At 43.9% G+C, this 22788-nt stretch overlaps 1 protein-coding gene and 1 long non-coding RNA gene across 3 annotated transcripts in view; one reads left to right on the top strand and one right to left on the bottom strand.

The window, feature by feature from the left end:
* Positions 1–22788, top strand: part of SLC44A2 (solute carrier family 44 member 2 (CTL2 blood group)) — a 271522-nt gene that overhangs the window by 20234 nt on the left and 228500 nt on the right. The gene's annotated exons all lie outside the window — the stretch shown is intronic.
* Positions 621–22788, bottom strand: part of LOC146833066 (uncharacterized) — a 32557-nt gene continuing 10389 nt past the window's right edge. Inside the window, exons 2-3 of the long non-coding RNA XR_014960194.1 lie at positions 7107–7292; positions 621–1117 (exon numbers count right to left, since the gene is read on the bottom strand). This is a non-coding gene — a long non-coding RNA (uncharacterized LOC146833066). The remainder of the gene's footprint in view (positions 1118–7106; positions 7293–22788) is intronic.

Raw genomic sequence — 22788 nt, 5'->3', positions numbered from 1 at the left:
GTCTCACCGAAGTCTATGTTGAATTCTTACTTCCTAACTATAAATAAGCTAGGGACTTTTGTTAACAAAATAATGCTCTACTCTTGGGGCAGGGCGGGGGAGGAGTGGTTTGCCCACTCCTAAGTGCACAATGACTGTTTGGTCAGTCCTCTCGGGCTGCCCACACCAGTCGTGTGCACTTTCCCCGTTCTCCATGCAGGCTGCGTTACAGCCTGCATGGAGAACATGCCCACCCCTCCAGCCCCTGTCTGAGCGCCGTGTCACGGTGCTCAGACCAATCAAAGTGCTGCATTGCAGCGTTGTGATTGGCATAGGGGAGGGATCCTGGCTGCCTCCTTCCTGTTCCTGTAGATGGAGGCAGGAGAGCAGGACTAGAGATTGGGGACCCGGCAGAAAGGTAAGTTATTTGTATTTTTTGTTATGCTCCCTCCCCCAATCGCGACCACCCCCGTGCAACCCCCCACACCCGCCTCCCCAACTGGTAGCCATGCCGGCCGCCACTGCCTTCCAAATTGCAATTTGTTATTCGTTTCCAAATCTATTTTTTGATTCAGAAATACTTTTCAGAATCACAACATGTATTTTGTACACATTTAAAAGAGTTTTTGAACTCACGCATCCTGTTTTTAATGAGGCAGAGGGTTTGTGACCACAAAAAACCTTCACACGTTCCCGTGGAAGTAACATCAGAGAGAGAAATATGTAAAGTTTAGGCCCTTCTTTTCGCTTCTTAAAGTTGTGAAATCACTGGCGGTTCCAGGTCAATAAAGCGATAAGTGCCTGCTTTGGAGTCTTTTGGTTAATTAAAACGTTCATCGAGCAGGAACATTGGCTGCGCAGTTCCAGCCCCAGGGACCAATGACTTGTCGTTTGCGGGCAGCATGCTACTTTGTGTATTGACTGCAGTGATGGAAGTTGGGCAGGTCGATGCATGCTTGGTGAAACCACTGCTGAGGGTACTTTTGGCTGAGAAACTCAAGTTGGGTCTGAGTCCCCCACATGGCCATCAGGATTTGCGGTTTCTTTGGAGGGAGTACTACCCCTCAATGGGGCAAACATGCCAATTTAGACGGTCCAATCGTGCATCAAACGATGTAGGTTCTCATTGCTGTTCATCCTGTAGAGAGACAATATTACACGGTGGTTAGACAAAGTGAGCTGAAAACCCCTCCTCAGAGAGGATTTCCACCATGCATGAGGAAGATCTGCGCAGATAATGTTCAGTGGGGGGTTTCAGCGGCAGCCTCCCAAGCTTTGGTTTAGATGTAGAGACAGATGCAGAGAAGAGTGGATGATAGAGAATGATTAATAGAATGATGGATGGAAGGAAGGATGTATGGATGCATGGTAAGAAGGAACAGTGGCTAGATTAAACAAGCATTGAAAATGCAATAGGTCTCTCGCCCTGATTAAGTTAAAGCCAATTGCTTTGCTAATGGTATTGTATAGCAAAGCAAATGGTCTTAACTTAATTAAAGGCGAGACCTATTGCATTTTTAATGCTTGTTTTTTGTGCGGGAATGACTATTAGGCCATGCTTGGAGCACTCTTAGAAAGCCCTCCCCATTTAGTTAAGCAGTAGGCAGCTCAAGGCTCCACCCTTCAACAGACCCCGAAGCTCCTCACATGATACAAAGATCTGCTCCTCTGTTATGAGCCTTTCACTTCTAGGTACACAGCTGCAGGGTCAGCTGGGGGGGCATGCAACCGGTGCTGTTGCACCGAGTGCTATGATTGATGGGACGCTTGTTGCATGACAGACTGAGGTGAGACAAGAGCAGCTTGCAGAAATCTTTGTGTGCCTGCCATTTATCAGGGGGTAATAAAAATGGCATGATAACTCTGATGGTTAATTTACTTGATGGACAGATCTCTGATTTGTCTAGTCAAAGTTTTGACTCATGATGAAGTAGCATAGAGGGTTAGTGGTTCTGCTGAAAGCACAATTTGTAAAATGCAGATCACAGATTTGTATTTTATGTAGATAACTCAGTGGATTACTGCTTTTCTCACAGAGATCATTTTGATACTTGAGGTTCATAAATTACAAATCTTCCAATGTAGCATGAGCTACGAATTGGTATCAAAGTGCTACATACAAACTGCAAGCAACGATTTGGGAGCCAGATGTACATCCCTTCCATTTTGCGAATCACAAAATAGAATGTACAACAGTGTCTGAGATTTTGCGATTCCTAATGGGGTCGCATATGACCTGCCTCATTATTATTCATGAGATAGGTCGCACCATGCGACCCATTGGGAATGGCCTACAAACACTGGGATGGTGGCCTGCTGGAGACATCAGACCCCCCATGTCTGTGTTTGATTTTGTAATAAAGCAATTGTTTTTGCCAAATGCAGCCCATTTTCCTTAAAGGAATAACTTTACATTTTAGAAATGAAAAGTTTTATTTTCATTTTTTAAGGGCGGGCAGTGGTTCTGGGACAACTGCCTGCTCTTTAAAAATATTTTCACACCCATTTACAAAGGGAAAGCGGTCCCATGGGGACCCGTTCTCATTTGTGAGTGGCTTATCACCTACTTGAAGTAAAACAATGGTACATACCATTCTGACTCGCTATTAGGAAGGGCACCCTTGGCATGTCCCTTCCCAATAGCAGCTTGCAAACGCTATTTTACAAGTCACCGAACCGCAAAATAGCATTTGTACATACCACCATCCTTTTTTGTGGTCGCAAACGTACCAATTTTCCCTTTGTGACTGAAAAAACGGTCGTACATCTGGCCCTTAAAAACATTTATTTTTTACTCAATATTTTGCTGCTCCAACATTGCTAAAAAGGGATTCTTTGGGTAGCAATACAATTTTATTAGTACGACACCTGCAATCATTGTGTTACTTTTCAAATCCTGGGTTTATGAGACAGATTTATTAACACTTTGTGCCTGATTTACATCCCAAGACTGTGGCAAACCTCGTGCAAAGTATTGTTTTGGGGTTTACTTTCCAGTGGTTTACTTTCAAGAGAAAATACTGAATTTGTGTTAACACAAAGTAGCACTAAGGGCTACTTTGCGTCAATGAGGCGTACTATGGAAGGTACATGGATGATCCAATGTACCCACCCATGGATTTGAAGCTAAGGCCCATCTTCTAACTTTGGTGTAAAGAGATTTGCATAAAAAATGAGGCATCCTTGAGGGAAGCATTAAGGTGGAGAAAGATTTATTTTCTTCAAGCCTTTCCAACTTTGCATGTGTTTTGTACCGTACAGCACACGTACAAAGTGGTAAAGTGTAATACTTTGACAAAACATAACATTTTGTGCTGGAAGGGTACCCTTCCAGTATTAAACCTGTGCTTGACATCACGCACACGTCCTTGCACTATGGTGCAAGGGTGTGTGCATGGGCTCAAGGCACCCTAAGGCATGCGCCATTAGGAGAAAGTAACAGCACCATATCTTAGTAGATATGGTGCTGGTTTGCTCAGATCTGTAAAAATAATTCTCCAGAACAAACACTCCATAGGCTATTGGAGCCAGGATGTTGTATGGGCGTGCTGCAGCCCCCCCCCCCCCCCCAAATAAACCAGGGGGGGAGGGAATTAGGGCTCTAGATAACGCCAGTGTTAAACAAGCATTTGCAATGCAATAGGTCTCGCATTTGCGAGAGTTTAAGTTATTGGCATTGTAAATGACAATGCCTTTTATTTATCTGATTTGATAATTAACACATAAATATAAGGCATCGTCATTTACACTGCCAACAGCTCAAACTTTTCTAAACACGAGACCTATTTCATTTCCAAGAAGCGGCTGCTATTGTCCTAAGCTGCTTGGAAAGTGAAAGCGTGCATGGGGGCGTTGAATGTTTCAGGAAAGCATGTCGCACCAACAGCAGGAGAAACTCATTAAAGAAAATAGTGCTTACAGACTAAATAACACATAACGTGTAACAACAGAAGTAAAAGGGCCAGTCCTCATGGGAGGTTACAAATGAAGACGAGGTGGTACTAAGGAGAGACTAACAAGCCTACTAATGGATCGGAAGCCAGCATTTACGAAAGGACAATGACGCAAGCCAATGACAAATACGGGCGGAGAGTGGGCCGTGCATGAAGTCCATACTCGAATACAGCATGCCTCGCAGAGCAGCGTATGCGCAGCCCAGGCTCGACCTAAAAAGGACACAAATAAATAGCTACTAATGAAGACTTGCTTTCTCCCAGGTCTCTAGGTGCACTAACCATGACCCTACAGTAAATGAGCTCCAGTCATGGCCTGCATCCCAGGACTGACAAACTTCTGGACACTGCTTCACTGAATACATGGTCTGGGCCAGATGGAGACATCCGGAGAGACATTGGCTATGACATCCTGAGAAAAGGAACGCGGCACAGAGCGAGGCTCCTGAGGCAGAATTAAGGTGACACGGAGGAGTAAATCATGGAAGAGTCATGTATCTTGGTATGCAGCTGGAGACACAGAACACTACACCACGAGGGGTAGTATGTTCTACAGAGCAAGAGTGTGTGAGAGACCGGAAGATACAGAGAGCGAGATCCTGAGAAACAGAGTGAGACACTTGAACGACACATGAAGACAAAGATATCCCGAGAGAAATAGATGGAAACATAGAGCAAGACATCCTGAAACACTGAGTGTGAGACAGAGTGAAACATTCTCCGATACAGAGAGTGACTTAGTAAGACATCCTAAGAAACAGAAAGAATGAAGAGACAAGGCATTTGGAGAGACAGGGTAAGACACCTGAGAGACAGGTGGAAACAGAGGTAGACATCCTGCGAAATGAATGGAGACAAAGAGTGACATTCTGTGAGAGGAGATAGACAAACAGTTTAAGAGACAGGAGACACACACTCTGCAAGACTTTCGGAGAGGCAGAGTAACAGCTCAAGACCAAGAGGGACTTGCCGAATGTCGGACAAAGTGTGAAACATTCTTGGAGATAGATGGTGATATCGAGCGAGAAACCCTGAGGGAGTTACAGAACTGGATATTCTGAGAGACCCCGGGTGTGACTTTGCAATATCACTAGATGTGCTTGCAGGGGAGGGGGTATTCAAACAGACAGAGAGTTTAATATTGAATGAAATTTGTATTATGATTTATATTTTAAAAAATCACAACTGTCCCTCATTTAAAACATGTAAATGCTATGCAACGTTAATCTGGCATAATGCCCTTTTCTGACGACATCAGGTAGAACATTATGGCCATAAACTGTAGTTGCATTTGAAAAAACTGTTCTGAAAAAGTGTATTGTTTTGGTTGTGGGTCACCTGTGAGAGCTCACTGGGTTACACCTATGCATTCAAGTAAATACCAATATGGGGAGAGGAGTTGGCCTAACGGCTAGGGCACTCGACCTCGGACCTGGGGAACTGGGTTTGAGTCTCGGTAATGACGCTGAACATCCTGTGATTCTGGGCAAATCACTTAATCTCCCCGCGCCTAACAAAGAATGAATGTGTGTCCTAATGTAACGTAACTGGTGATATGTAGAGCGCTCTGATACCCGATTGGATTTGGGTCAAGTTCGCACTATATAAAACTCTGGGGAAAAAAAAATATATATATATCCTGCAGGTAAGTACTGAAACTAATGCTAAATCGCTGCAGGATCGATGTGCCACATGAACAGCTCAGCTTCCTTTCCATGATTTGGTGCTGGCTCTGTGGTGTGATGCTAGATGGGCTCCCCATCTTGGTTGGAGTATGCACCGGCCCACTTGTATGGCTTACATCCTTCGTAAGTAAATACAGCAAAGAATGATTATGTCCTATTGATTCAACTATGTGAACCTGACGTGGGGTCCCACGCGGGTATCTCCTTTCACCATACATCTCCCTGATGGTCAGTATTTTACTAATTCAGCACATTGCCCACAATATCATGCTGAAACAAAATGAAATCAGTGGGGAACGAGCTTAGTGCCTACCTACCATCTTGAAGTGGAGGAATACCACATCACACATTATTGCGAGTAATCCAATAGTGGATTTCACATTTGTACTCCAAAATAACCTTTGCTGTTCGCAACAGCATACATTGATGAAGGTAATTACATCAAAGTTGGCACAATGGTGGTACCATACTAAACAAGCATTGGCACAGCCAATAGGTCTCGCCTTTGGGACCTTATAAGTGTTTAGCCATGCAACAGTTGCATAACTAAATACTTATAAGGTCCCAAAAGCGAGACCTATTAGCTATGCACAGCGGCCGTGCGGCCGTGAAAGTGATCGGATCAAACATAAAAGCGGCCGTGCAAGTGAAATTAATCGCGGTAAAGCGGGGCGCGCGCGCCCGCGCACATGCACTGTAGCTCTAGGCTGGCCTGGTAGCACTTTTTGGAGACCTCTCAATAAGTCTCGCCAGACCAGCGCATGCGCTGGGTCAGGCGAGACCTAAAACTCTTGTTCTTTTGGTTTCATATCCAATCAGTAGTCTGCAAAACGTCTGCATGACAAAAAGGTACTGGGTCAAACTGAAAGAGTTAAAAAAAAATTTATTTGGACCCCTGTTATAAAACAGTTTTCAAATGAAGCTGACCCACTTAGGCAGATTGCGTTGCAATTCAGAAACAATTCAAAGGCGCTGACTGTTTGCACACAGTTCGCCAACCACCACGATCTGCTCTGTTGCTACAACTTGAACATGTTTTTTGCCGCTATGAGAAGGAGGAGCAATGCAGTTATCAGGCCATTCATGAGCCCTCAATCACAGAAAAATCATCGGAAAGGCGAGGATAGTCGTGTAGCATACCACAACCACTGTGAGAGTGGTTAATCTCAGAGGGGGTGCAAAGGCTTAGAAAAATGCAAAAAAAGATGATTTGTCAGACTTCGTGACGCATTCTCAGGCAGAAAGCTGCCGATGCAGTGCTTGAAGTAATCTCAGTCACTGGCAATCGCTCCGGTCGCATTCCAGTCCATGATTTTAAGACACTGTGGCACCTTTTGCCAGTAAAGGTTGCTAAACTGTTTACAAAAATAAAAATACATTTTTTTTTAAAACTACCCTCTGTATTCAAATGGGTACTTTAACATTCCAAAACATAAAAAACATTGAGGTTTGTAAGTTATTGTGTTATGCAACCATAACTTCCCCTTACCTTCCCAATACATTGCTCTTGTCTTTTTATAGCACAGCCCAGGTGTCGGAACCTCTTTCAGAAGGCCTCAGGGGCTCTGGATGTTCTGGAGCCTCACCTGGGGGGGTGGTCCTGAATAACTGGGCCAAGTAATACCCCCTGACAGCCCCTGATTGTCAGTTGTAGCGTGGGTCGACCAATCTAAGGCTGTTTGAGAGGGAGGTAGATGTGAAGCATACAGAGGCTCAAGTTTTAAAGTAACAGCCATATTATCATTTTTCCAACCAAATATTTTTTTTTGATAATGCTTTCATGACAAAAAGGAATAGTTTAAAGTGATCACACAAAGCATAGACCTGATACATTAAATAATCGCCACAGGTACAATTGTACTGGTGCATACAGGTTAAACAGTGTTTCGGCTCAGAATAGTTTCAAATCAAGGCTTAGCAAGAATTGTTTCTGTACCTTGGAAGTGTTTTGCTTGCACTCTTAGTGCCAGCCACAGACCTACAAGTTGCAAAGCAGTAATTTATACTTCCTGTTGTGCAGCCATGGCTGTAATCCCACCAAATTCAAGGATCCGCCCAATGTGGTGTTAGGAACCAGGTAAGATTAGTACCATCATACTGCTTAACATTATTAATTACTCACAAATAAAATAATCAGGTGACTCCTGTTCTCTTGGACTCAAGATGTCCATATCAGGAATTCCCTTTATATGATAAAGCATTCTCGTTGTGTCCACAATGACTGCATAGTATTGATTTGCTAAAAGAAATTCAGCATTTCTTTACACTGTATCCCAGTAAATCATGTACACTACAACCCACAATCAAAATGCTTTCTTTTACAACACACAATCACATCACATCTATCCATCCACTACAAAACACATAAGTAAAAAGATTTACATTTAAAACGCCAATAGCTCTAACTCTAAAAAATGCGAGACCTATTGCATTGCAAATGCTTGTTTTCCACTGAAAACAAAGGACTGTTATCAGCATAATGCTTCTTTTGTCCAGAGCCTGGCGACCCCCCCTGGAATCATCTGAAGCCCCCCTAGAGGCCTGCTTCCCAGATTGAAGACCATGCTCAATAGTTCCAAACATAGACATCTCAAGTCTATAGTAGCCCTGCTAAGTGTCCAGGTCCATGTGTGATGTGTCGCCCCAGTTAAAGTTATTTCTTTGAATTCTGGGACTTGTAGTCTTGTGCATTTCATTCTTAAACAAGACTACCAATCCAAGAGTTAAAACAAGCCTGAATTGGAACAGTACATTATGATTGGACCTGGGAAACGTGGCACCTTTGGTAGTGATCAAACTGTGTTTCCTATCAAAACAATGCATTTCCACACATTAGTTCAACTTGCATTCATTTTTCATTTAAGCTATATTCATCACATTTATATGCAGTTTGCTTGATGTTAAACACCCAAAAAATATGTACAGAATAGTTTTTAAGTGCCTACCAACCAACTCCCCACTCTGACTAACCCTGCCTATTATACTTAAGGTTTACAGTTCCCAGATATTCCTACCCCCATGAGCAGTACTGCCTACCAGGCAGTACAAACTGAAGTAGCTGTAGCCATAAAGCCCATAACCAGGAGAGTGTAGGAAAATTAATCCTAGTAACATCGTTTTCTTTTTTTCTGATTCTGGGTTTTGTTTCGCAGGGATTTTAGCTTGTTCTATTAGGAGGGCTGCCTTGAACATAAAATAAGCTGAAGTGACTATAGAAAAAAAGCCCCAAATTAGAAAACGAACTTGCTTTGCTTACAGGAACAAAACAGAACTCGAGCAGCTCTGTTTATCTGCTGCTCCTTCATGCGGGCCGTACATTGAATGCCACAGGTTTAAATATACCCTGGGCTTTAAGTGGGCCGGGTCTCACCGGTGTTGAGCACCGGCAGTTTCTTAAAGGAGGCCTGGAAACGGGTCTCTATTGGGCTCTGTTTTGTGCCCTGGCACAGACGCTCTGTTTTTTTCGGGCCTGCAGTGACAGCAGCACGTCGATGTGCGCTGCTCATACTGCTCACTTCTTACTAGTGTGCGCATGCTCACACTGCTCACTTCTCAGTAGTGGAACAGTTACGGCTTGACGTCATGCCAGGTGAGCGTTGTAGGGGAAGGGAAATCCTTTCAAGAGAGTCATTTCCTCTCTGGATTTCCCTTCTCTTTTTGAAACTCAGGAGCAGCAACACTGTCGTGGTGTCACCAGGGCTTTAAGTGGAAGCTTTTTCAATATTATAGACAAGCTATGCTTATTTATCGTATGCAACTAACAACCATTGACAAAGCCAATAGTCCTGACTTTGTAGGTATGATGTTTCTTGTTGTATCATATATTTGGATGCAATGATATAAACAGCAAAATACAAGTCGGGCGGCACACTATGCTAAGCACAGATTTTTACCTTATGTGCTTTAAGCCATGCCCTTAATTACATCAGCCACACCTCTTTGAGAGCCCTCCCCAGTTTTTCCATTCCACTTAAAGCCCTGGATCTACTAAATAAAGATTATTAAACAAAGAGTTCCTGCTGGAGTTCAGAAGGTGAATGCGCAATAACGACGCCTTTACATTTCTTTGATCCTATCACATTTTCTGAGTATTCAAAAACAGGATAAATGTCAGACTATCTCTTCTGACAAATTGATGCAATCTAACTTTTGACATTCGATTGGTGTTTACTTTTCTTTCTTTGACCACAAATTTAGTGAAACCTGAACTATGAGACGATCGTGCTGGAGTAAAGACAGCGTGAAAAGGTCTAGGTTTTTTTTTCACTAATTTATAACAGGATTTAAATACCTGTAAATGAATTGTACATATGATTCAAAACATGTCCATTGTTAAAACAGAACAAATGAAACACATTTTTTTGTAAATTTGAAGTGTGAAGGAAACAAGGATTTTATTACGAAGAAAACTAATCAAGGCGCTTTTCTTAGTGTATCGCAAATTATAAATATTACTGAAACCCGATTACCACACATTATCATTTATGTGTTAAATAGTTTTATCAGTAAAACTGCTTGTCTCTGCAAATCTAATGGTAATTTCAATGGAAAATGCGCTATCTATAAAAGTCAGTGCACTACCAAACCATGGTATAGTAATATATGTGCAACAATATGCTACAAAATGCACAGCCGCCTACATAACACATCCTTACCATTCTCCTGCTAAATGGGCGTGGCTCATTTGATTCACTTATTTTTGAGTGACGCTTGGATTTTTCACAATCCTTATGACATCAGTGATGTAACATTGATGGCAGCACCCCCACTCTGAAAATGATTCCAAAACTACTGAAGGACTCTTAAAATATAACGTCTACCAGTATGGATGACATGTGACGCCTACACTTTGCAGTCTCCGGTGTCTTAAGTAACATTTCCTCTACAATAATTTACACACTTCTATAACTTATTGTCTCTGTGTGTTATGTCTGTGTCTACTAACATTCTACATTGAAATGAGTACCATTTTAAAATAAATAAATGTGAGCGGGGCTATGGAGATATGCGGCACCATTGGAAGGTAGTAGGGAGGGAATCAATGACGAAGGAGGACTGGCGACAACAAAGATTGTTGTACCGGGCACTACCAACCCTCCCCAGCTGCACATGCTGGTTTCAGCCCTTGGTTATTCCGCGGCCGATGCTTTTGGTGAACCCAGCTCAGCTCCTGGTGGATGTGCTTTCCCTGCTTGGGATTTAGTAGGCTGTCGAGTACAAAATCATATCCCCTACAACTTTGACTTATATCTGTATAATGAAGTGCCTTACGCCTATAGCAGATTTTAAAGAATACTGAAGGTGGTAGAGGAATGATGTCTCTTTCTATGGGACGCCCTGCTAGAAGAGCAGTCGCTAACAGGGCACTTGTTGCCTCGTGAGATGCAAAAAATGTGCTTTATCTGTAGTTTCCATTGGCTATCGCTGTCGGTTTGTCCAGCTTCTCGTGTGGGTGGCGGCTGTCGAAAGTGCTCTGAAAACGCTGAGGAAAGCAGCACAGGGAAGTGGGGGCTGCGGAAGGATGCTAGAAGACAGGGGCATAGCTTCCGTTGGTGCAGTAGGTCCAGTGGCACCATGGCCCACTAAGCGCTGATTATTGATTTATTTTATAATTAAGACAGCAGCCGAGGGGCCATTACCCTCCTTGCACTAGGGCCCATGGGTGACTGCCTAAGCTACTGCTAGAAGACCACAAGTGAGAGAAAGAGAGCGAGTATTAAAGAGAGATGGTTCCTCTTGTGCTCCTAATGGTGGTCCAGCCAAAAATGGTGCCTCTGGAGGAGGGAGCCTACGTGGTGCCCCACCTGCCCCCTAGCTGCACCCATGGCAATGAAGTGCCTCTAAGATGTCAGGTATGACACCTTCCGGCAGTTTGGACTTTTAAGCCCAACAATAGTTTTTATGCTGGGATTCTTGATCCCATGCTTATACTGTTAAAATGCAACTGCAAGTTGCAAAATGCAACAAGCTGTTGACCAAACTGCCAAGACTGTCTGAGGGTGCAACATATGGGGTGGGGGTGAATTGGCAGCTATGCCTTTCATGAAAGGGTCTCTTGAGCCAACTTTCCGAAAATGGGATGGGGTCACCCCGAACTTGCATCCCACCGCTGACACCGAAGTACCAAAATAGCGTACACCGCTGTGGGTAGTTGAGGTTGGGCTGCATTATCATAAGGCGGGACGCCATGCAAATGCAGTCCACACCCCTGGGATGAGCTGAGCCAGGCGCTCTGCTTGCTCTAGAGCCCCACCAGCAGACAACACCACACAGTACCACCATTCTATGGAGGCCATTTTGTCCCACTGATGGAACTGTGCCGCTTGATCACTCTGTGATACGGGCCTCAATATTCCTCTCGCTGCAGGAGCCATCATTAATAAAACACATACACCGACCTTTTAAGGTCTTATTTACAAAGCAATTTATTCCCATTTTCTATGTTTTGGGGCTAGTTAAAAAAGGCATGTGAGTATTTAAAAGAGTCCTATATGAGTGCATTTGACTTTGTGGAGGGGAAGTGCAGGGTTTTGGGGGGTTGAGGCTTCATGGAGAATAGTGTACTAAGTAAAATCACAGCATTTGAAAAATGAGAATGCAAACATTGAGCACACACATACAGAAAAATGTTTTGTGTGGAAAATGTTTTTGCAAATGTTTTTTTGAAATAAGTTATAAGATATTTAAATATCAAAAAAGGAATCAAGTGCATGTTATCTTATTTTATTGTGTGAATGAAAGGCAACAAACACTAAGGGCACAATTATGTTGTTGGGCGGACCACCACCGACAGGCCATTGGTGGTGGTCCTCCCGACATCTAGGGCAGCGGTGCGACCGTCGGATTATGATGCCGACGGTTGGAGCGCAGCGCGTGGGGGAAGGACCACCACATTCGACAGGCTCAAGGAGTCAGTCGGGGCGGTGGTCAGAGCCTAATCCCTACAATGGAGGAGGTGCCTGCAGAGGCACCACCGTAGGGGTTAAGATGTCAGTTTCCGACAGCCTTTTCATGGCGGTCCCACCGCCATGGAAAGGCTGTCGGAAATAGACTTTAGGGGCCCCTAGCAAGGCCCCTGGAGGTCTCCGCAATGTGGAATGGGGGACACATGTACTGCCTTCCCAAACATCCATGCACCGTGTGCCAGGCTCCTCATCGTGCCTGGCACACGGTGCACAGATGTTTAAAAACATCCTTTTTTTCGATTGCTGCTTGTGTTGCGGTCCTTTTCCGGGTTGCAGCATAAGCTGTAATAGAAAATCGGATGTGTATGAATGCCTGCACGGCGGTTGTATTGTAATTGGCTGTCGGGATGGCCTATTTCTCGTTGGACAGTCTCCAGCCTGAAACAATGGCAGTCGGACACTTGTCCGACCCCCATCGTAATGAGGCTCAAAGTAGAGAACAGCATATTCAAAGCTGTGTTAACCGATATCTGGTCCCCTAGATGATTGATTTTTGTTTTTTAAAACTGCACTAAAACTTCTAACAATTCCTAAAACAAGGAGGAATGGGCTCAAGGATTTCTATATATACTGCAACCCTAAACGGGGAGTGAGCATGGATGACAAACAGCGACGCAGACAAACAAGTAGTGAAAGAGGGTAAAAGGCATGGTACTAGGGTAGGTGAGGAAGATGGCAGAGAGGTTAAAACAAGTATTGGCGAAGCCAATAGGTCTAATGTACATAAGGTATAGGTTTTGTCAATTTCTTTTAGCTATGTTGTACAGTGGCACGCCTGCTGTGCAGCATGGCTGAAAGTAAAAAAGAAGTGCTGGAAGCATCGATACGTTTTTTTTATTGTCAGAAGGAGGGAGGGTGGAATTGGAGGCAACATGGAGGGAGATAGCACAGAGGGAAGAGGGCGGAGGGTGTGGGGAAAAAAGCCCTATGACATGGCCAGTAGTGTCCATGGCATACCACTTATTTTTGGGTTATGGCGGATAGGGAGGCCAACATGGACAACTGAGGGAAGGAGGGGTACGGTCAACACAGACAGAGAAAGGAGGGAGGGCGAGTGTGGGTTTAGCAAGCCAACATGGACAACAAACGGAGAAAGGGAGTTTGGGGCAAGCCAGCACAGGCAACGGAAGCAGGGAGGAAGGGTCGGGGCAAGCAGACAGGCAGTGGAGGTACACGGAGGGCTAGAAGTAAATGTGGGAGACAGCTGGAAAATACGCACTCTGGTAGAGTGCTTAAATCCAGAGAGAAAAAATACTGCCTAAAAAATTAGCATTGGAAGGAATCAAGTAATGTGTAAAAGCTCCAGTCGAGGGACAAACACGTGAAGAGGAAGGAAGGCTAGAGTAGCTGACCAGTAAGAAGGAAGCAAATGAGAGTTACAATGAGGCCAACAAATGGTAAGCAATAGGCGGGCTCTAAGTCCACTGATAAAAAAACAAAAGGTCTCGAAGAGGATGCACATACACTGTCTATACAGGATAGAACGAGCATTAGCAATGTCAATAGATCTGGCTTTAAAGGAATGTTGTATGGTAATGTGAAGCATTACCACTATGTTTTCCTGCATATTACCCCTCCCTTTTATATTAGTCTTCACTCACTCAGCGCCGAGACACTCAGTAGAGTAGCTGTGCGCTTTATAAAACCCCTGTTAACATAACATAACAGATAAATATCATGTGAATTCATATGTATTTGTGTGGAAACAAAGAACTGTAGAATAATATTACTGTAGGTTAAAAGGTTAGGTGACAGTTGAACTGTCAAGCCAGCTCTAAAAATCCATGTAGGTTAATGACTGCCCTCCTGCCATCTTTGTTGGTGGCAGAGAAAGACAAACACCATTAAGTAACTAGTTATTTAAGACACTTTTACAGCATTACCATGCCATGTGTGTGCCCCTGAAAGTTCAAGCTCAGCCCACCCGATAAACAAAATGATCACAGCTGCTGGAGGGCAAGCGCTTTTTTTGTGGAAACACAATGTCTGCACAATCAAACTTCTGGCTCCCAACATGTGGGCGGAGCCAATGCCCCTCTAGTGATGCTCACATAATTGTGTGGCGACTTCAGGCCAGACCATAATAACACAGGCTGTGTGAGGGGGAAAAGGGAGAGGCTGGTGCCTGGGCCACTGTGCACTGGGTACTTAGTGAGTGAGAGAAGCTGCTGAGCGCCCCCCTTTGCTGCTACTCTTGCTTTCAGGTCTCATCAAGGCAGAGGGAGAAACACAAAATAAACAAAACTCTACAGGCCGTTTCTTTAGTTTACACTATATTCTGTTGTCAAGACTTTCAGCAGCCGATAGGAGACTGTTGAGGGGTCTTTGGTGGGGCAAGGGGTCAACGCTGTGAGGACCTTGGGGGAGGGGGTAGCTGGTGTATGATGTCACTTCCGCTACTTGGTTTCTAGGGACACGCCGTTGTTCTGTGCCCGAGGCAGAGCAGTCACTGGAGAGGAAACGAGACGGTTTCGGTTTCTTGCCGCCTGAGAGCATCTGCTGTGGTTGTACCAGGGCGTGGCCGCATAGCCGCATTGCTGTGCGCTGATGCACATTACTGGGAGTGTGTGTGTGGGGGTTGCTTGTGTGTTTCCTAGAATTTGTGCTAAGTCGTGTTACTGCTCCCGTACATATTCTTAGGTGCGGAACCGTGTCTTTGCGTACAATTCGTGCCCTTTTATATATTACATTGTAGTTGCACAGGGGCGTAACGCAGGGCTAAACCCTTCCGGGAGGCCCCGTCCAATCAAAGGCCAATGAATATCTGCGAGATATTTGAAGACTCAAGGCCCCCCACATCGAATTCTGCAGGGGGTGGGGGGCATAATTTCCCGTCACTTCACTGCAGCTGCATTTATTTAGCCTTTCGTAAACCCGAGGAGCTTCTGAAGTGCTTTGAAGCAGGATAGCACACTACAGAGCGGGGCGTGCTTGGTAGGAAGGACTGTGCTGTCCAGAATGCCGCTGTGGGTGTTTTTGTGCTGTGTGTGATGACGAAGGCGGTCTTAACCTGTCGTGCGTCACTGAGCTGTAGTGAGTAGGAGTCAGGGATAGAACGCTTGAGCCGTACGTTTTTTTTCTGGTTAGCAGGGTGTGGTTTGCGAGAGTGGCTGGCCCACTTGGGAAGTGTCTGGTTGTCGTGCACAATGAGTGGTGTACTGTATTCTATTGTAATTGCATTTATATAGCGCTTACTTCCCCTGACGAGGCGTAGAAGCTCTTTTTCGGCGAGTAGCATGCTACTCCGGGACCCATAAAGGATTAGTGTTGAATTAGTATAGTGAAAGATAAAAGTAATTTAAGTGGTGAATAGGTTAGTCAGTTATTTAGATTCGGAAGGATAGAAGAGGAAAAAAGGTTTGTATTTATATAGCACTTGTTACCCCTGATGGGGTGTTGAAGTGCTTTTTCTTGGCGTGTAGCACGCTACTCCGGAAACCCATAAAGGATTAGTGGTGAATTAGTATGGTGAAATATGAAAGTTATTTGAGTGGTGGATATTAGTCAGTTATTTGGAGGGAGAAGGATAGCGGAGGGATAGAAGGGGAAGAAATGTTTGCATTCATATAGCGCCTGTTACCCCTGATGGGTGTTGAAGCGCTTTTCTGGCGAATAGCACACTACTCCGGAACCCATAAAGGATTAGTGTTGAAAATTAGTATAGTGAAATCTGAAGTAATTTGAGTGGTGGATATGTTATTCAGTTATCTGGATAGAGGAGAGTAGGCGGCGTGGTAGAAGAGGGAAAGAGGTTTGTATGTATATATCGCCCTTGCTACCCCTGATGGGGTTTTGTAGCGCTTTTTGGTCGAGTTGCGCGCTAATCTGGAACCCGTAAGGATTAGTGTTAAATTAGTATAGTTAAATATGAAAGTAATTTGAGTGGTGGATATGTTAGTCAGATATTTGGATTGAAAAGGGTTGGGGGAGGGGTAGTAAAGGGAAAAAGTTTGCATTTATATAGCGCTTGCTACCCCTGATGGGGGTTTGAACCGCTTTTTTGGCGAGTAGCACGCTACTCTAGAACCCATAGGATTAGTGTTAAATTAGTATAGTTAAATATGAAAGTAATTTGAGTGGTGGATATGTTAGTCAGATATTTGGATTGAAAAGGGTTGGGGGAGGTGTAGAAAAGGAAAAAGGTTTGCATTTATATAGCACTTGTAACCCTGATGGGGTGTTGAAGTGCTTTATTGGCGAGTAGGACGCTACTCTGGAACCCATTAAGCCTTAGTGGTGAATTAGTATAGTGGAATATGAAATTTAAGAAGTGAACATGTTAGTCTGTTATTTTGATTGAAAACGATAGCGGAGGGATAGAAGAGTGAAGGATTTAGATTTTGTTTTGGAGGTCATAGCAGTAGGAGGAGGCTTTTGGATGAGTACAAATGGGTTTTGTAGGGGAAGAGTCAGAGGGAAGAGTTTAGATAGGTTTGTTTTGGGGGATCTGTATAGTAAAAGAGTTGTCAGATGATGCAAGGAGGGGTAGAGTAGGGGAGAGTCTAGAAAGGGTTATTTTGGGAATCATAGTAGTGTTATGGGGTTTGGGATGAATGAGAGAGTGGATGTAGAGGATATATTGATAGATGTATAGGGTAAGAAATACAGTAGGGCATTGGGAAGAGTAGTACAAAGAAGTTTGAGATGAGTCAGAAAGCTGGGCTAGAAGATATTGAGAGAAGTATAGCCTGAGAAATAGGGTAGTGCATTGGAAATGCTAAATTAGAAGAAAGTGATAAATATATAGATCCATAAGTACATTGAAAGTATATAGATGCATAAAGGAGGTAAGTATATGTAGAATAAAGATATTGATAGAGATACAGGATGAGAAATAGGGTAGTGAACTGCACTCCTCACACCACTGCAATTGTGAAGCTGCACTTACATCTGGAGTGGAATCGAGTAGTGTGAGAGATAGATAGATGTATATGTGCTGACTGTCCTTGTAGAGAGAATGATTCTGGCTCTTGGGTGGGCGCCATATGATGTCTATACAGTCCTCTTGTTTATTGGTCGGTATTTATCTCCTTCCTAAATTACAATGTGATCTTAAATATTCTTTCTTTTTGTACAGAAGCTATGTATGTATGCATATATATATATATATATATATATATATATATATATATATATAGATAGATAGATAGATAGATAGATAGATGTGTGTGTTTATGTGTATAAGTGTTAGCTATCTCTGTGTGAAATACCACACACATTCAATGAGATATGCTGTCTAAGCTCCTTTTTTTTAGCAGGAGTGCGGCTAGACATGGTAAATCCTGTACTATGAATATTATTGGTAGGCCTACCGGTTTTATTGTATTTCTTTTTTTAACATTTTCGTCTCTATTTATGCATATTTATATTTGCGGCCATCGTATTAGTATTTATCCATATTTAGTTTGTATTTTGAGAAAAAATGAAGTTGTAAAATTGTATATTTCCGCGTTTATTTAATTGATAAACACACGCTCATAATTTGATACCGGTCATCTTTTAGCTAGTTAAGCAGCAAATGTAACAAAAACACTGGTTAATGTTAGCATTACATTACAACTTGACATATTCCATTATTTAAGAAAACATTATCTTTTTTCTAATTCCCCATGCTTTCTATTTGTGCAGCTGTTCTGAAATTCATGAAAGACCATAGGAGAGTTACTCACAAGCAGCACAATTTTCTGTATTTCACCAACTCTTAGAAATAAATACAGACAGGAAACACATAGTTTCAAATGGAAAAATAGGATCCCTAATTTTGAGTTATGTTTATAAATTAGCTCTTTATTCTGTATATTGACCCCTATGCACGAACTGGGGTCACAACTATTTATCAATGAAAAAAAATGACAGTCTTTCACAGAGGTGTAACTAGGGGCATATGAAATGTGCATTATTTCCTATGCACTAATTACACGAGATTCCTGAAAAATTGCACGCAATTAGGCAAAACACTGATCCAGCTTTTTGTGCTATTTTTTAGTGCAAAATGCATGCAATTGTTCATTTTTAGTCGCAAGGACACATTTTGCAATTAAAAAAAGCACAAACTCACACGTGACACAAACTTTGCAAATGAGGGGGCATCCTTTATGATAGCGCTGGCGCAACATGTACACCAGCGCTATCATTATTACAAAAGGGGCTGCAAAAACGTCTGCGGCACCTTCTGTAATACCATTGTGCCTGTTATGCCTCCGGGGGCACAATGTATAATGTGGCCCTATTTACATTACACAACGTCACATTCATTTATTAGGCACATGGAGATTAACTGATGGGCCCAGGATCACAGGATGCTGAGCCAACGCCAGGACTCGAACATGGTTCCCCATTCCAAATTCGGCAGCTCTGGCCGTAACGCCACATCCCTTGACTACCATAGTAAATCATTGAACTACTAATAATAATGCTGCTAATAATAAATATACAAATCTAACATTCGGATTTAATAACAATGTCTGAAATGGCTCAAACTTTACCGAGAGTTAATTTCCGGAGGTGTTCGAGGCTGAGGGTCAGACATGTGGTACCTTATACACAGAGCCCCAGTGATGCCCCGGCAGCAGAGGGCGCGCGAGGGGCCCTTGAAGCACAAGCATTCTGCCAGTAGCAGTGATAAGTAGCAGCAGATGCATCGAGCCAGCTGGACTCTGCTTCTTCTCCCAAGTGATTTAGATAACTATGTAAAATAAAACACACATTGGCTCCACGTGACTGTCCATATCCGGGCTTTCCTCCATGTAGGGCTGGGTTTATTGTTGCAATAGTCCTTGCTTAGATTCTTTCCGGGATACACTTGAGGCCGTGAGAATAAAAAATTAGCTAGCATTCGCGCCAAGAATTTTCAATTCTATTAAGGCCACGGAGGCGAGGATTATGCTTCATTGGCTGCTGTGAGTAGCAAATATAAGAAAGAGAAGCATAATCCGAAGCCTCCGGTCCTGTAATAGAATTTAAATGAAGCGATTTGAATGGTCAGTCAGCAGGACTGCGCCGAATATGAGAGATGATTTTAGAAAGGAAAGGAAAGAACCTACTAGGAATCGTAGAAAACCTCTTGAAGAAGACGTGGACGTGTTACTGTTTAGTTATACAACAGATGCAGTGACAAGAATCCACGTTTAGTTGCAATAAGACACACAAGGTCGCATTCATTTATTGATGTGCCTAGGATCACAGGATGTTGAGCTGAAGCTGGGCCTCGAACCTGGTTCCCCAGTTTCCAAATTGGCAGTCCTGGCCTAAACGCCTCATTCTTTGCGCCGCCCCATTTTCTCTCAAGTTACTAAAACAGCAAGCAATGGCAAAGCCAATGGGACTCACTTATGCTAAATGCTGACCGAGTCATACTGCTTTTTTTTTTACATTCAACCATGCCGCTGTATTGCTAAACAAGCACTGGCAAGGCCAATAGGTCTCAGCAATTCGAGAGCCATTGGCGTTGTCAGTGTCTTTTAAGCAAGTGGTATAGCAGCATGTCTGCTGTTCTGCATGGCTGAAAGTTGTGGGAAAAAGTGCTATGACGTGGACAGCGCTGGCTATGTCATAGGCCAACACCGCTAAATATCATTTACTGACAGGCACATACGAAAACATGCACTGAAAATAGAAAAGCTGAACTTGTCGACACTTCAGCCAAACAAGCCCCATACCCACTAAATATTCTCACCAGTACCATTTCCCCATGTGCATGATTATTAAATGTAACTGCCGTTACACCTGTACATTTAAACATGTACTGATATTACATTGTGACTACTTTTTGAAGAGAAAGGGTATCATTGCCCATCGAATCTAGAATCAACTTCAAGATGCTAACCCACGCTCACAAGGCTCGCCAGGACACCGGACCAGCATACCTGAATAGCCAACTCAAATTCCACGCACCCCAAAGGACCCTACCATCAGCCCAGCTCTCCTACGCCGTGGTGCCCCACACCAGAAAGACCAGATCGGGAGGCCGCTCCTTCTCCTTCTGCCAGAGCCTGGAACGACCTTCCGCTCCACCTCAGACAGATAACATCGCTCTTCATCTTCGCAAGAAACCTCAAAACCTGGCTCTTCGACAGACCCCCTCCTTGATGGACTGGAACCTGCAAACCTCCCCCCCCCCCCTACACCCACCAGCGCCTTGAGACCCTTACGGGTGAGTAGTCGCGCTTAACAAACACCTGGTTTGATTTGATAGTACTCCATGGACTATAAAGGGCATTTTTTTAAAGTTTCATGCCGAGAGCTACATTTCTCATTTCCAACAGTTTCAAACACACACTGACCCCAGACGCTGAAGAGTGATAACCACCCCCATAATGTTGGCAGGGATAAAGCTTTGAAGAGAACAGCTGAAACACTCAAATGTCTAAACAAACCGTATATTTGAGGCAGCTCAAGTGGCTCGAAAAGACAACGACGCACCAACTTTACTTAGCCACACATCTGGTCTCAGATGTTTGTTATGTTCGGTCATAGAACAATACAATATAATCGACACTGCTCCAAAAAACAATAAGACATTTTAGCACACACATACAGAAAAACAGAAAATACAATTGACGAGTGCAATGGTTATTGCAAACAGAACAGTGGTGGCTCCTCTGCTAAGGCGGAGGAGCATTGCCCCACTGCTATTTCAGCAGTGCAAAAAAATTAAAAATAAATGATAATATATTTTTCTATGTGGGAGTCGGGCGGGGCTGGGCTCTGTGACGCCTGAGAAGAGATGAGTGGTTTGCACTCCTCTAAGTGCTCATGATGGTCAAACCGTCATGCGCACTTGGCATGTTCTCCATTGGGCTGCGTTGCACAGCGCCGTGGAGAACATGCCAAGGCTCCCAGGCACTGCCTGAGCGTCCAAATAGGACGCTCAGACCAATCACACAACCAGGTGGAGAACATGCTAAGTGCGCATGGCTGGCCAGCCAAACAGTCATGAGCACTTAGGGAGTGCAAACCACTCCTCATTCTGCTCTGGAGATCTCAGCCTCGCCCCGCCCGACCTAGCTCCAATCCTGCACAGAAAAATAAAATGATAATAACGTCTTGTTGTTATGAATTTATTCTTATTTTTGCCCTGCTCAAATAGCAGTGGGGCGATGTTTCTCCGCCTTAGCGGGGGAGCCGCCACTGGGTGGACAACAGTAATTACAGATCTCAGACTCCCTTTTACCTGAACTAGCCATCTCAGAAGGAGGACGATCATTTGGTACGCTTCTGGGTGTGCAGTAAAACTTTGGAACTCCATCCCACTGGCCACCAGAGCAAATCCCTCATAGAATAGCTCTAAAACTGAAATGCATAGCTCCCAGTCAAACAACATTTTTCAACTTGATACACAAATATTAGAACTCCGGTGCAGCTCAGGTTAACCTCTTCACAGTTGTTTAGTCGAGAAGCAGGTATCCCCAATAACATATGTATTCTGCAAAAAGAAGACACAAACATCTCCTTCTGCTCTTCTACACTAAGATGTTGTATTTGTCCACCCTACTCTCTGCTTCAGATAATCTATTCATGTATGCAACCATGCAACGTTGTAAAGCATTCTGAACCACTAGGGTCACTCCTGCACTAGACAAAAATGGCAAATAAACAAATAATATTATTTTAGAGGATTGCAGCATGGCCCTGGGTGCATTCACAGCACCTTCACTTAGACACTGAACCCATATATCTGCGTACTGAAGCTATCAGAGCCATTAGCTTCTTCCTTTGATCTTCTGTGCAAAAGAAGAATCCAAGACACCAGCACATGCCAGAGAACCCGAGCCCACCCGAACATTGCCCCATAGGTCCACTGTGGCCGGAGGGTTTAGTGTTAAAGTTATCTATGGCGATCAGAGAAGACTACGCTCCGCCTCCGTTTCACTTACCCAATCTCCCCCTATCTACTGACGCAGAAGTGGAGGATGCTCCTCCTCCCACATCGCAGCAAAGACCTGGAGCAGCCTCCCCACGCACCTCCGGACCATCACCTCACTTCCGGAATTCCGAATGGCCTTAAGACCTCCTGGTTCGATTAAGCCTCCGGGGCCTGCAAGCACTTGGATATCCTATTGGGTGACTAGCCGCGCTTTATAAATCCTGTTTGATTAGCTCTAAAGGCATACAAACATGCTTACGGTTGGTTCATTGGCCCGAAGCGCTTCAGGGGCCACTGTATGTCTGTGCTTAGTGCAGAGAATATTTTACTTACCTCTAAAA

Source organism: Triturus cristatus, chromosome 4_2 (assembly GCF_964204655.1).
Source record: "Triturus cristatus chromosome 4_2, aTriCri1.1, whole genome shotgun sequence".
NCBI lineage: Eukaryota > Metazoa > Chordata > Amphibia > Caudata > Salamandridae > Triturus > Triturus cristatus.
Note: the sequence above shows the minus strand (reverse complement) of the source record. Positions and strands in the feature narration are given on the sequence as shown.